We start from the raw sequence: 15,908 nt of genomic DNA, 5'->3' as shown, positions 1-15,908 counted from the left end.
ATATTCACTTACCTTTAATCATCAGGGTTTAAAGCCAATGACCCGCTTTCTCCCCTCCCGTTCCCTTTTTTTTTCAAAACATGAAAAACACATAATCCAGAAAAAGGATATTCCATCACAAGAGAATTGTTAACTATTTTTCATACATTTTAATTTAATAAGTAAAGACCAATAATCTGAAGGGCAATGACATATGATTAGTGACCTGAATATGGCTACAGACTCAAAAGGCCACAGTGCTTGCCCCCAACTGCAAACAGCAAGTAGAAACCAGGGGATTCATTTGATCTGACCCAGCTATTCTTTGATAAACTTCAGGGAAAGGTACTACAAACTATATAACGGAGTGCCCCAACATTTCTCCATGTTGGACGATTTCTGGGGGCTCCTGGGATCTCAACTCCAGGAGAAAAAAAACAGCACGTATCACAAGAATCCCTTCAAACTTCACCCATCATTAAATGTACTACCCACATCATAACAATCTTTCCAGACTTCAGTTAACTCATCTCTAAGGTCATTGCTACAAGATAAGGTTAGATCAAGGATGAAGTGTGAAAGAGTTCATTCAAAGCAATCATAATTCAAAAACCTGTGTTGTCCAATATTCTATCAGTGCTCTCAGTTATGAGAGGCAAGCCATCCCTGCTGCCTGAAGCTGGAGGACAGTCCCTTGTTTATTCAAGGGGAAGTCTCCTCTACCTACCGGAAAAAGATGGCAGCTGAGTGCCTGAAGCAGCAATCTCCCAAACCCCCTCATCTGACCATCACTACCTCCTGGGGTAGATATACAACTGCCAGCAGTGGGTACATACAAAGAAGGAGGTGAGGCTAAGGCCAGGCAGGGAGAGGGATGAGTGCGGAGAGCATGACCTGGAATACAGGTAGGAGAACCAATTCAAGGATTTTATTAACAGCTTCCTATTTATCACCCAATAATCTTAATTTGACTGAACTGACACTACATAAAAATACAGTTGCACTGCTATTTTAAATATTTTCAAAACCCAGAGTTGATATATGCCACAAATGACACATTGTGTCACTAAGACAAAACAGCTCTGGGATGCCTGCTAAAAATGTAAATTTATAAAATTCAAAATGAAGCTAAAATTCAGCCCAATGAGAACAAAGAGACATAGAGACAAAGCTTTTTATTGTGGTAAAACCACTTCAAAGGGCCTTGAAACAGAAGCTATGAACATACTACAAGGTGTTTCCATTATTTAGGTAAACACACTGAATGAGCTCCTGACCTATAGGTAGTAAAGGTAAGAGGGGGGCCAGGGAGGGGATAAGGACAGGATATTAGCTGGAAAACTACAAAGGTCAGATGAAATTATTTTGAACCTTCAGACCAGAGTTAACATTTACAAAGCATGTAAATCAAATGCATAAAAACTCTCTATCTAGCTCTTTCTGTGGAATCTAATCATATGTTTAACTAGAGCTAGGCATTTCTTGAAAATTCAAAAATCTACAAAATCTACTCTGCCAGCTTGTGTTCCCTCTCTGTCTCTCTCTGTCAAATAAATAAATAAAATCTTTAAAAAAAAAAGAAGGAGCCTCACTCTCCAACCAAAAATGTTGGAAATTCTATTTATATTTCCCAAGGAAAAAGTAGGAGTAGTAAGGGAAGGTACAGAACATGCATATGCATATTCAGGTCATCATCACAAACGTGTTGTCACAGCTATCATTCCCATTTAAAAGATGAGAGGGGCGCCTGCAGTCAGTTAAGCATCTGTACACTTGGTTTGGGTTCGGTCAGGATCTCAGGGTTGTGAGATGGATCCCTGCATCAGGCTCCGTACTCAGCAGGGAGTCTGCTCAAGATTTTTCTCTCTCTCCCTCTGTCCCTCCCCTCGCTCTTTAAATAAATAAATAAAATCTTTTTTAAAAAAGGATGAGAAAACTAAGCCTCCGAGAAATGCCCTTCCCAACTATTGTTAAGAGGGAAGAGCACTTAAATGGCACTGCCAGAATCTAAATCCAGGTCTTCCAATTTATAATGCAATGTCCTTCCTATGTCACCATGCTGCCTCCAAGGCAGCCACAGGAAGCTACCAACCACAGATCAAAGTGACCTCCCTTTCTGCTTGGGTTTTGAGGAGTATGCTCTCTTGGGTCTTTTTGCCTTTGCTTTCCCCAGTCTCCTCCCCCCACCTTCAAAGTCAGCCCATCCTGCCCTTGGAGCAATTTGCATTCCTTTCTATATGATCTTCCCATCTATCACATCTCTCTCTCTCCCTCTCTCTCATTTCCTAATTTCCTAGCTTGCTCAGGTCTTTCTCCCTCTCTTCAACTCTCTTCTCCAGCCTTCCATCTTTTCCGGGGGTCTCCCTCTGCCTCCCCTACAGGAGGAACACTCTTCCTCTTCCCTCTGTGTACTCCCTCCTAACTCCTGTAGACACTGGTGAGAAGGAGCCTCACTCTCCAAAGTTTGCAGTGCTAGTCCAGAAACTCCATTATAAACCAACTGCCCACAGGTGACTAGACCAGATAAACCAAATCATTCTCACAAAAATGTTTTTAACTAGTCAGGAACTTACTGTTTATTACAGGAGCTATATACCTGGTATGGTCATCGACACCGGACCGACTCTGCACACAAATTCTTCCTAAGAAACAAAACTAATGACCAAAGGAAGATGGCTCAGGAATCCAGAGAAATCAAAGAACAGAAATACTTTAGGCAGGTAACAAAGAAGCCCTTTCTATCATAAAGGAGAAAAGGTGGCTGTAAATTATAATCACAGTAAATGCTCCCATCACAACAGAACACACTCTTCCACTTCTTGTGCTCTACCTTCCCTTTCTCCAGAATTTAATTTGAGTGCCAGGTTAATGTTAATTTCTAGCACTACTTACTAATTCCTTTTCCACTTTTGCTAAATGTAAGATGTCCTTCATTCCACTAACTGATCTTCCCTATCTCCTCTGGTTTCACCAATCTATTTCTACTTTTCCTCTTTGGGCTATTTGCCAGTAACATGTAACTTTCAACACTGCTGCCCCTCCCCACAAAGGCATCTCCTGCTCCCTCTACTGAAGAGGCAAAGCAAGATAAACACTTTACTGCCCGACCTACCTCTATATTCCTAGCTTCATCCCACCACAGGTATCATCAATACACATACCCTATGCTTCTGAGTTTCCCTTCCACTACCCAGATCCCAGAACTTTCTTCTGAAAGCCTCAACAGCTGCCTCCTCCTCTCAGGGATCCTGTCCTAACTAGAGCTATAAATGCAGCAAATTAAGTTGCATGTTTTACCACACAGGAAATTATAAAATCAAAAGAGAAACCCAGAACTATATATCACACTTGGAAAATTAAAAATTAAGCAAAAGTAGCACCTTACAAATCTTTATTTTAAAATAATCACATTCTAAAGTACCTGCCCTTTCCGATGAGGGAGCAGAAGGCTCGCTGAGGACAAAGCATAAGCCTACACCCTGCAACCTCCCCACCCCCCCACTCCTGGGTGGGACATGTGTGACATTCTTCCAGGAAGCTCCCAACGGTCTTAATGTTAATACCTTGCTAGAGGGAAAAACAACCTTAACTTGACAATGGCATTGCCTCCGATATGTTGTATCTTTTTTTTTTAATATTTTGTTTATTTATTGAGAGAGAGCATGAGTACAAGCAGGGGGAGCGGCAAAAGCAGGCTCCCCGCTGAGCAGGGAGCCCAATGCAGGTATCTTGTAGGTTGGTCCTCTTTAGCTTATGAAGTGTTTTTGAAACCTTCCTTTTCCTGGGGCACCTGGGTGGCTCAGTCGTTAAGCATCTGCCTTCGGCTCAGGTCATGATCCCAGGGTCCTGGGATCGAGCCCCGCATCAGGCTCTCTGTTCAAAAGGGAGCCTGCTTCTCCCTCTCCCACTCTGCCAGCTTGTGTTCCCTCTCTGTCTCTCTCTGTCAAATAAATAAATAAAATCTTTAAAAAAAAAAAAAATGAAACCTTCCTTTTCCTTACTTCCCCCAACTCCCGAGTATATATATAATCACCACTCCTCAAGATCCCGGTGCAGCTCTTTCTGCCGACCGGTCCCTGTCCCCCTGCTTCAATAAACAACTATTTTACACCAAAGACGTCTCAATAAGTCGTGGGCTCCGGACCTCACCCCACAGAACCTCACCTATATTCCAAAACCACATCATATGGCGCCTGAACGTGGGGCTTTGAGTCTTCACATCTGAACTCAGCTTCCGTGCAAACTTGATGAATACTTTCTTTCCTCTTCCTTTACTCTCATTTCAGGGGCTCTTCAAGGAGTACAGTCTTACTGGAACACTTTCATGTCCATTGCTCAGGCTCCAATCCTCTAGCCTGTGGCTACTTACGGGGAGGAGAAAGCCTGGCTAGAAGTTAGTACCTTGGCCGGGATGGTAATAAGACCCAGAAACTTGGGGCGCAGATGTGGCTCAGATGGTTAAGCGTCTGCCTTCAGCTCAGGTTATGGTCTCAGGATCTCAGGGTCCTGAGATCCAGCCCCGCATTGGGGCTCCCTGGCTCAGCGGGGAGTCTGCTTCTCCCTCTTCCTCTGCCTGCCCCTGCTCATGCCCTCTCTCTTCAAATAAATAAAATATTAAAAAAAAAAAAAAAGACCCAGAAACTTGATGCCCCTCTCTTTATTCCTGTTCTTATACAAAGTTGTCTGTCTTGGGCACAGGACAGCCACCTAAGTGACTAGCACGGCTGCCAATCTTAAGATTCCCATGTGAGGTTTCCTCCTGATTGATCTAATGTGATCCCCTTCACATGCCTGGTCTAGCCACTTCTGGCCATGGGACCTCTCCTCCTTCTGGCCATGGGACCTCCACTAGGAGCTGGCTGAAACCAGTACCTGATGGTATTAAAACCCAACCGGGGACCGTTTCCTGGGGAAGTTGGCTCTGAGGACCACATGTGTTGGAATATCACTTAGAATCATGATGGATTTCTAGCTTTACTGTTTTCTGTCAATGTCCTCTACTAACTACTTAAACTACAAAATTACATCGGTATTTTCCCCTTGTAAAACTTTTCTAGTGTTCTCCATGGGTGAAAAACAGCAGGTTCTTCAAGGCACGGTATTTCAGTCCATACGCCAGGCACCCATCTGTAGCCTAGGATGCACTGGGGAAGCAGAGGGGAGGGCAGGCCTCCCTCCTACAGGGGCCTTTTAACTGCTACGGTAATCATAATGACTTTGTTTACGGACACCTCGGGTCGCTTTTTTTTTTTTTTAAGATTTTATTTATTTGAGAGAGAGAGCATGAGAGGGAGGAGGGTCAGAGGGAGAAGCAGACTCCTCGCTGAGCAGGGAGCCCGACGCGGAACTCGACCCCAGGACTCCAGGATCATGACCTGAGCCGAAGGCAGTCGCTTAACCAACTGAGCCACCCAGGCGTCCTCGGGTTGCTTTGACACCAGGAACCTATGACATACACATCCTGTGCGTGGGACGCCACCTGGTGGAGGGCGCGGTTTCTAGGTAATGGACATTCTCTTTTCTTCAGTTCCCAAGGACTCTCCTGTGGGATGCCTTTTTAACCCACTGGACACAATTCGGATTGCAAAACTTAGGGAAGGTCTGAGCTCCTGTAACACTGCATGGCCTCGGTGGGATCTATTCAGCCAGATCTCTGCAGTTAATAGGGCAAATGGACCTAGGTGCTACCTTCATTGCTCATACTTAGGCCTTCACTGCTCTACACCAGGACCCTGACCTAACCTAAGGGCCTCTTGCAAAATGTGTTTGCCCAAATGTGCTGGCTTGTAAACTCCCCGGACATATTGGGTGATAATTATCTAAATAGGCCTCCTCTGAGTAAATTCACACCATCCCAGACAAAGGGGACTCTTGACTATCTCACTGTTCTTCCTAATAGATGTGGGAACTTCTCCCTCACTCATTTCCTGGGTTAATGGCTATAACTGGAGCCATCTGTGGTTAGTCTACCTAGCGACGAGGACTTTAAGGAATATTCCCAAGCAGCTGCCAAAACTCCCTTTGTTTCAGGGGAATTCCCTGTCTTCTCTGGCCCAACGTGGATTGCCTATTCCCCCTTATTGGCAGGAAAACGTGGCATCTGCTCCTCTGGAGCTGATGAAATCAAGAACTGGGAACCCTTTCTCTGCCTCCTGGCAACACTGCCTCTCCGGTCTCCCTCTCCCCCTCCTCCTCTCCGCACCACCTTGGGTGTGGCCTGCATAACTGGCTTCTTAGACTATCCTCAGTGCCTCAGGCACCATGGCTCCTCCCTTCACTGTCTAGGAGCAAGAATCAAGAGGGAGCAGAAGGCTAGCTGAGGACAAAGCATAAGCTGACACCCTGCAACCTCTCCCCCACCCGCCACTCCTGGGTGGGATATGTGTGACATTTCTTCCAGGAAGCTCTGAACTATCTTAATGTTAATACCTTGCTAGAGGGGAAAACAACCTTAACTTGACAATGGCAAGGCCTCGGGTATCTTGTAGGTATCTTGTAGGGTCGGCCCTCTTTAGCATATGAAAGTTCTTTTGAAACCTCCCTTTTCCTTACATAATCAGCCACTCCTCCAAACCCCGGGGCAGCAGCTCTTTCTGCTCACAATCCGGTCCCTGTGCTTTAATAAACCATCCTTTTGCACCAAAGATGTCTCAAGAATTCCTGGTCGTCGGCTCCGGACCTCACTCCACCGAATTTCACCTATATTCCAAAACCCCATCAAGAAGAGTAGCCCCTGGACTTAACACCACCCATTCCAGATTTCCCCACCAGGTAAAAAACTGGAAAATGGGGTGGGCCGAGGTAGAATATATTCAGTATTTAAACTAATTTTAAGTTTGTTGGTTTAATTAAGATAGACATGTCTTTAAAAAATCAACATTAAATGTAAAAATCTACTGAGGTTTGCTGAAGGTCAAATTCATGTTAACTATGTTGCAATTTGTTAGCCAAAAGGTAACTTAAAATGATGGTTAATCTTGTCTGACTTAAAGTTTTCATGGGTAACTGTTAAGATAGCTTTCAAAGTCTTTGGTAACCTGAAACTTTAAAAGTTTTCCTTGGGGGCGCCTGGGTGGCTCAGTAGTTAAGCGTCGTCTGCCTTTGGCTCGGGTCTTGATCCCAGGATCCTGGGATCAAGCCCCAGTTCGGGCTCCCTGCTCAGCAAGAGGCCTGCTTCTCCCTCTCCCACTGCCTGCTTGTATTCCCTCTCTCGCTGTGTCTGTCAAATAAATAAAATCTTTAAAAAAATAAGTTTTGCTTGGATGATAAATGGGATTGAATTCGTTGGACATCTAGGTCTTTTCCAAATAGGATAAAAAGTGCTAAAGCATTAATTACTGAACATAGGTTTGCGCTTTTGACTTCTTATGCAAAGAAACGAAGGATATTTGGGTCTGTTGGTAAATATGCTTTGTGTTTAACTGATTCACAAATTTGCCATCTAAAATTTTGGTGTTGGAGCGCCTGAGTGGCTCAATTGTTAACCGTCTGCCTTCAGCTCAGGTCATGATCCCAGGGTCCTGGGATCGAGCCCCACATAAGGCTCCCTGCTCAGCGGAAAGCCTACTTCTCCCTCTCCTGCTCACCCTGTTTGTGCTCTCTCTCTCTGTCAAATAAATAAAAGTCTTAACAGGTGTTAACAGTTCACAATCGGTTACTACTAAGTTTTCACTGGGGACTTAGATTTCTAGGCCTGCAAAATTCTGCTAAATGTAATGAAAACTGATGGGAATAAGGGAAACAACTCTGTTATGTAGAAAAGTAGGAGATATATAAGAAAGATATAAGGAATAGGAATGCATTTTTGTTTAAGGTAAAAGAAGGTAACTTTGTCCTAAATAAGATGCTTGTTTGGAAAGAAATGGCTTGGGACAAAATTTGAATGCAAAGGAAAGTTGCAGAAGATTTGTGATGGGAAATCTTTGGAAAGGAATTTTAGGTGTGGTCAGAACGAATGAAAATAAAGAGATTTTTAAAAGTACAGTGGTGTAAGATTGAAATTCTATCTGTTCAAAAGACAAGTTTTCTTGGAATCTTTCATCGGCTCTTAATAAGAAAATGTAACAGATTTTTTTCTCTTTTTGTCTGCCCAGAAAACCAGTCTCTACGTTTGGCCTTTATCAGGTCTTTGATGATCCCTAATCCTGTTTAGGCACGTGCTTTAAAACTTTCTAAGGTTTTAACAAACTTCCCCCAAATTTAAATCATGAACAGTCTAATTAGGCTTGTTTGGTATGTTACCTTATGGTATAAGAACATCATCACTCAATAGTTTGATTATTGAAGTGTTATGTGTCACAGCCTTGCCAGTTATACTGTAACCTCTCCTCAGATTTTTTTAACCATGTCCATTTCTGAGTTTCTGTCATTTATAGTTATTATTATTCTCTTGTAAAATGTTTCATCTTCAAGGAGATACATATAAAGGACTTTCAGGGACAAATACGGGTATTCAATATAAAATCCTAAAACTGAAATGGGTAAGAATTTCCAGAATGAACAAAAGCTGCATTTAAATTAAGCAAGAATTAGTAACATGGGACTAAATGAACTAAAAGATTATTATCGTTTTATGACTCTAGATGTTAACTCTTTTAGATTAAGGTAACTAGTAAGATACCTATGACTTACAAGAGTATGAGAAAATATTCATTTGTAGACAAACTGAAGCATTTAACTTCTATGTGAACCCTCTAAAATTCGGTTTCAGTTCAGTATTCTTTCTTCCATGGCAATTATAGTCATTTGCATAAGTTCAATAAGAATCTGTTTCTCCTTGTAACAGGACACACTTGGAAATGTTGGTTATTTTACCAAGGCTTACTGGAATGTCCTATTTGAGAAAGACATGCATAGACTCAGATATGACTGAACTGCTTTAAGGAACTAATAAGGTTGACTTTATGAAACCTGGAGCCATAAAGCCCCTTGGAAAAGTTGGACTGATACCTTGCTTACAGAGTTCCCAACAGCCTCACCAGCTGAGTAAGGAATGTCACTTCCTGGCAGGTGCGGGAACCTCAGGATATATTGGGGACCTCAAGAAGAGGAATCTGCCCACATCTACAGGTATTACAGGCATGTCTGATGGCAAGTAGGTGGCTTGGCTTCTAGCCTGAGGCACTACTAAAAGTTCAACCTAGAGATTCCTTAGAAAAGTTCCAGCAAAGCAGATTCTAAAAAATCTATATGATCATTCTTGCTGCGCTTATGTAAATAATTAGGCCAGGTTTGTTAATTGGGACTTGTTTTGCAAACATTAGTCTTGATTTGGCTATCTCTGAAAATGAGGGTGGTTTTTTTTATTATTGGGGGGGCGGGGCATGAGAAGCAGGCTCCCTGCAGAGCAGAGAGCCTGGTGCAGGATTCGTCCAAGACCCTGGGATCATGACCTGAGCTGGACGCAGACGCTTAACCAACTGAGCCACCCAGGCACCCCTTAGAGAGAAAAATTTGTTTTGATAACCCACCTCTGGGGATGTTAAATCCTAGTTGGGTTGGGCTTAAATGCTGTTTGCTTGAGCCACCTCTATTGAGGTACAATTGCAAACAAAGGCTTTAGCTAAGCATACAACAACCCTCCTGGTAAAAGGAGCCTCAAAGTTCACTATGGGACAGTCCCTGACTGTAATGACTTCAGTCTTAAGAGACCAAAAGCCACCAATAGATTATGGGAAGCCTACTTATTAAACACCAGACAATGCTATAGATATGCCTGAAATATTTTAAACCCATCTATCCTTATGCCTGGAACTGACCATGTTCTATAGAGCATAACTGTTAAGAGGTTTTTATTCTAGTCATCCAGATTTAAGACGCCCCTATTAAAAAATGCAGATGACAGTTGGTTTCCTGATGGCAATAGTTTCGTGGAAAAAGGGATAATAAAAGCTGGGTATGCTATAGCACTCGTGCTTGGCAATTGCCAAAGTCTTAATATTCATCCTGACTCCAAATATGCTTCCCTAGTCCTTCATGCCCATAGAGCAATTTTAAAGAGGGAATTATGGCTTGATAATCAAATATGACCCTGAAATTATTACACAAATTCAAAGGATAGCCATCCAAAACCAAATACCCCTTGATACCCTGACTGCATTTCAAAGAGGCCCAGTATTAGACGGCTGGCTCCTGTGGTTATGTGACTCTTAAAATTCTGGCCATGGCTTCCCCCAGGTGCTGCTGTACTCTGGGTTTTGCCTGGATGCACGGAGGCATTATTAAAACCATTACCAACCCAGATAACCTTCCAAATTTAAAGCAATAGTGGACATGTTCTGTGTTACATTGATATGACCACCTAGCATCCATCTTTGTTCCCTTTTTGAGACTGGAGGATGTTTGGCACAGGGAAGCTCTAATACGTACATGGTCAAAGCCCTAAATGACAGTGAAAATAGCATTTCTCTATTAAATACTAAAGGAATACAAATGCATGAAGCAGTTTTACAAAATAGAATGGCATTAGATGTTTTAAGTGTTGCACAAGGTAGAACTTGTACAATCATAAAAACAGAATGCTGTGTATACATTTCAGATTACCAGAGAAATATTTCTGGGTTTCTAACTGACATGAATACTCAAACTGGTGCTTTAAATAGATCGATCTCTCTCTCCATTAATGATTGGTAAGGGTCATGTATCATGAGGAATTCTTAATCTCAGGAAACAAACTGAGGGTTGCTGGAGTGGTGGGGGGTGGGAGGGATGGGGTAGCTGGGTGATAGACATTGGGGAGGGTATGTGCTAGATGGTGAGCACTGTGAATTGTATTAAGACTGCTGAATCACAGACCTGTACCTCTGAAACAAATAATACATTATATGTTTAAAAAAAATTCTGTTAAGGGTCACTTTATTGGACTTCTCATTCTTCTAGCCATACTAATCTTAATGTGTTGCCTTTTTCAGTATCTCTCCACTTAGTGCGAGACTCCATCCCTACAATGACCTCACATCAACAGATGATTCTTACCACCCACAGAGAGATTTCCTGACTTCCTGTCAGCCTTAGATTCAGCTGCCTCCCCTTTCGTAACTCCCCTAGGTAGGGACATCTCTACGCCCCTATTCAGCAGGACGTTACAGAAAATGAGACCTTCTGCCTTCGACAACCTTAGATTTAAGGGTAAAAACTGCTCAGGGAGGAAATGATGAGGGAGCATAAGGGGCAAGTTGAAGACAAAGCATAATATGAACAACCTCTCCCATCCCACACCCTCCTCCCCTCTGGGTGGGACGTGTGTGACATTCTTCCAGGAATCTCCCAACTGTTTTAATGTTAATACCTTGCTGGGGGAGAAACAAGCTTGACAATGGCTCTGGTGTCTTGTACGTCAGTCCTCTTTAGCATATGAAAGTTCTTTTGAAACCTCCCTTTTCTTTACTTGCCCCAACATGGACACAGGACCCATGCTTTAATAAACCACCATTTTGCACCACAGACGTCTCATTCTTTCTTGGTCGTAAGCTCCGGACCTCCTCCCACCGAATCTCACATATATTCCAAAACCGCATCACTTCCCATCACCCCGAGAAGCCCTACTCATCCTTTCGGGGGTGGGGGTTGGTTGTCCAATTCAGCATTTCCACAATCAATGTATTAGAAGTACCTAGATCTGGGACACCTAGGTGGGCCCAGTGGGTTAAGCATCCAACTCTGATTTCGGTTCAGGTTGTTATCTCAAGGTCATGAGACTGAGCCCCCCCAGCCCAATCAGGCTCTGAGTTCAGCAGGGAGTCAGCTTGAGGATTCTCTCCCTACCCCCCCCAACTCCTCAAAAAGCACCTAGATCATGCAAATGTCTAAATTACTTTCTAAACTTAACGTTTCAAAGTACATCCATTTCTCCACAATTCCCAACTAAATCATCAATTCAGAGGAACTTCCACTCCATTCTCAATCCATTCAGAAGCTCCCCCTCCCCGCCCCCGCCGCAAAAAAAAATCAGTGGCTAAAGCCCATGTTCTTCCAGTTCTCAGTTTTTTAAAATATAAAGTTACCTTACACAAAGTTACTTTCCACAATTCCTTCATTCCTATCTCCTGATTCTCTTCCTACCTCACCATTTAGATGTTTGTCTCTTTTTTTGCCAGCCAACATTACAGTCATAGGGGGGTAAAAAAGAAACTTAGACACAAATAACAATTTATCAGTTTTTCAAGCAGCTATTACTGAACATTAAAAAATCAAAGAGCAGAATGAAGCAGATACCACAGTAGGCCATGCAGTCCAGAATAAAAGACCTAAAAAAGAAGCAAGTTTTGATAGCTTTGTCGTTAGGTTCTTGGCCTTACTTTGCTAGCATTCCTGTCCCTTAACTGTTCAGTGTGTCTTTACAATGAATGTCCCTTTACTTGAATCAGCTTGACCAGTTATCTGGTGCTTGTACGGAAGAACCAAACTCAAACACAAGGGTTATCACTGACTTGATATTTATTAAATCACACTGGAAGTTTATATTTTAATAAAGAGTGAGAGCTATATAGTACACTTAGAAAAGTAAAATTCAACAAATCAATACTTGCTGAGTATTCTCAGTAATGGACACATTTCAAGACACCTGCCTAGAAAGGGGAAATCATTATTCCCACCAACTACGGCAAAGTATTCCCCTAAATGGCCAAATCACTAGTACCTGGTGAGAAATGATAAACTGACCTACTCAGGTTCCTCTCTAAGCATTTGGACCAGATAGCTAGGAAGAGATAAAATGAAATTCATATCTGGCAGTTGGGACTATCATTTTCATTCGAGTATAACTGGGTGAATAAGCATAAAACAGTCAACATAAAGAGAATGTGTTGAAAAAAAGCAGAAACAAGACTATGGAACCCCTATAGAAACAGAAATCCACCTAGTACCAAGAAGGTCCACATATTTCCTGCTTAGGGGGTCAGAGAATACCCAGTGTTCTTTCATTTAATGCCCTGAATTTTTGCTAGCTAGAATAGATTTCTATACCTTGAGACTAAAACTGCCTTTACTCAAATATTTGTTTCCTTAACTACTGAATCTAAGTTGTCAGCAGATTTTCTCCTCCACAACTACCTTTGTTCTCCTGGAAGATCTTTTGTTCTCCTGGAGGATCTCCTAGATCACAACGGCTCTGTTTCACTAACACAGATCCAGAACAATATAAGCAAAAGAGCTGTGTCAAGAACCATTACCAGAAGGAGATACTAGTGAGACAAACACAAGCAAAAGCAGGAGAAACTTGAGGGGCACCTGGCTGACTCAGTCAGTAGAGCAGGTGACTCTAAATCTTGGGGTTACATGTTTGAGCCCCATACTGGGTGTAGATTTTACTTAAAAAAATAAAATCTTGGGTCTGGGTGGCTCAGTTAAACATCTGCCTTCGGCTCAGGTCATGATCCTGGGGTGCTGGGATTGGTTCCCACATCGGGCTCCTTGCTCATCAGGGGACCTGCTTCTCCCTCTGCCTGCTCTACCTGCCGCTTCCCCTGCTTGTGCTCTCTCTCTCTCTCTCTCTCTCTCTCGGACAAATAAAATCTTTAAAAAAATAATGAAATAAAATAAAATCTTAAAAGGCAGAAGAAACTTGACAGAATACGTTAAAAGAATATGAGAATTAACCTAGTTTGAACTTAACCATAAAGAGAAAGGGGTACCTGGGTGGCTCTGGCTTAAGCGTTTGCCTTCAGCTCAGGTCATGATCTCAGGGTCCTGGGATCGACCCCCACCCCCCCCCACACGGAGAGCTCCCTGCTCAGCGGGGGATCTATTTCTCCCTATGCCACTCCCCCTGCTTATGCGCACACTCTCTCTCACTCATTCAAATAAATCTTTAAAAACAAAATAATTAAGAGGAAAAAAAACTGTTCTACAGCATCTTCTGCACCCCTACTACCTGTATTATAAACAATTAAAAACTAATATTTACTGAGACTTATTTTGTGTCAGACTGTGTCCTATAAATTCTTCATATGCTTTATGATGTCTTTAACAGTCATAGTAATTTGAAAATGTAGGTACTCAGGGCGCCTGGATGGCTCTGTTGGTTAAGCGTCAGACTCTTGGGTTTCGGTTCAAGTCATGTTCTCAGGATCCTGAGATCAAGCCTGGAGTCAGGCTCCAAGCTGGGTGTAGCTTGGAGCCTGCTTGAGATTCTCTCTCCTCTCTTCCTCTCCTCCCCCCTACCATTCTCAAGGAAGGAAGGAAATGCAGGTACTCTTATGCAGGTACCCACTTTGTTAAAAAAAAAAAAAAAAAAAGGCAAAAAGTGATTACATTCCTAGGGGAGGGGGGGCCTACTCTTTTGGCCTGAGTGGATGCAAACCCTACTGCATGACCTTATTCATGAATGTTTCCATTCTTATTTTTTTACTGTCAATAACAACAGTAAATACCATACTGAGTTTCAAGGCACTCTACTGCAAAATAGACATTATTCTTCCATTTTATATATGAGGAAACCAAGGTTCAGTGAAGTAACTTGTGCAGTCAGACAGCAGATAAAGATCAGAAGTGGAATTCAAATTCAGGTCTCTACCCTTACAACTTCTCTGTTCTCCTCAAAGGCAAGCACAAAAGCACACGTGGGTTAAACAGTTGTTCCAGCAACTGATCACTGTACTATTATGATACTGTCTTCCATGATACATAAGGGGGAAATGACATCACCACAATAGCCACGGTCAGAATGAACTTCCATTTCTTTATTATCATTAAAGATTGCTACTGTCATTAGCAATTAAAAGTAAAAACATTAGAGTTACAGATTACCTAATGTGCCTGTGGCATTCTGCTAAGATGATTAACAGACCCATGTAATAAACTACTGTAATTAAGTTACCAAAACTGTTTTGTTACCAGACTACCAGAATATATACACCTCATGTAAATGTCAGCACTTCCTAGACATAAAACAATTTAGAAAGTAAAAGGATGAACATATATTTTCAAAATCACTTAATGATACTAGTGACCTTTAAACATAAAACCTCACAACTGCTGGTTCTGCCATTCTTTTTCTTCTTTACTTCACCAATCATGTTCAAGCTGAAATCAACGAGGACTAGGCCATTTTAACTACAGAAAGAAACTGTTAAATTGTTATGGAAGAACCTAATTAAAAGTGTAAAACTTAAGATAATGATCCGGGCGCCTGGCTGGCTCAGTCAGCAGACTCTTCATCTCAGGGTTGTGAGTTCGAGCTCCACACTGGGTATAGAGATTACTTAAAAATAGAAAATCTTGGGGCACCTGGGTGGCTCAGTCAGTTTAAGCATCTGCCTTTGGCTCAGGTCATGGTCTCAGGGTCCTGGAATGGAGCCCCGCAGCAGGCTCCCTCTACTCAGCAGGGAGTCGGCTTCTCCCTCTCCCTCTGCCCCCTCACACCCAGGCTCTCTCTCACAATAAAAATGGAATGGAATGGAAAAGGGAAAAGGAAAGGAAAGGAAGAAAGAAAACCTTAAGAAGATAGTATTATCTCTGCCTGTCTATAAACTACAGCCAGATACCTGAATGGCATATTCCTGACCATCAAAAGAACAAACTTCAAAAACATGAAAGGGACTCCCATACAACTATATAGATTACATCAAAAAATGTTTATCTGCAAATAGAGCACACACCAGAAAGTGTTTGTTAGCAGTAAAAAACTTCATTCTAAAATATCAATCTAAAGAGAGGACATATGGAAAAAAAAAAAAAAAAGATAAATGAAAAATACTTGTCCAAATATTCTTAAATCGGGCTGTGGCAAATCTGTAAATATCAGGATCTTTTCAAAAAAATGAAAATGTAAGGGGCGCCTGGGTGGCTCAGTCGTTAAGCATCTGCCTTCAGCTCAGGTCATGATCCCAGGGTCCTAGGATCAAGCCCTGCATCGGGCTGGGCTCCCTGCTCCTCAGGAGGCCTGCTTCTCCCTCTCCCACTCCCCCTGCTTGTGTTCCCTCTCTCGCTGT

The 15,908-nt window shown here is 42.4% G+C and overlaps 1 protein-coding gene across 13 annotated transcripts in view; it reads right to left on the bottom strand.

Annotated features, from left to right (window-relative positions):
* PUM1 (pumilio RNA binding family member 1) overlaps nt 1-15,908 on the bottom strand; it is a 139,936-nt gene that overhangs the window by 91,901 nt on the left and 32,127 nt on the right. The gene's annotated exons all lie outside the window — the stretch shown is intronic.

Source organism: Mirounga leonina, unplaced genomic scaffold (genome assembly GCF_011800145.1).
Source record: "Mirounga leonina isolate KUSES-001 unplaced genomic scaffold, KU_Mleo_1.0 Mir_173, whole genome shotgun sequence".
NCBI lineage: Eukaryota > Metazoa > Chordata > Mammalia > Carnivora > Phocidae > Mirounga > Mirounga leonina.
Note: the sequence above shows the minus strand (reverse complement) of the source record. Positions and strands in the feature narration are given on the sequence as shown.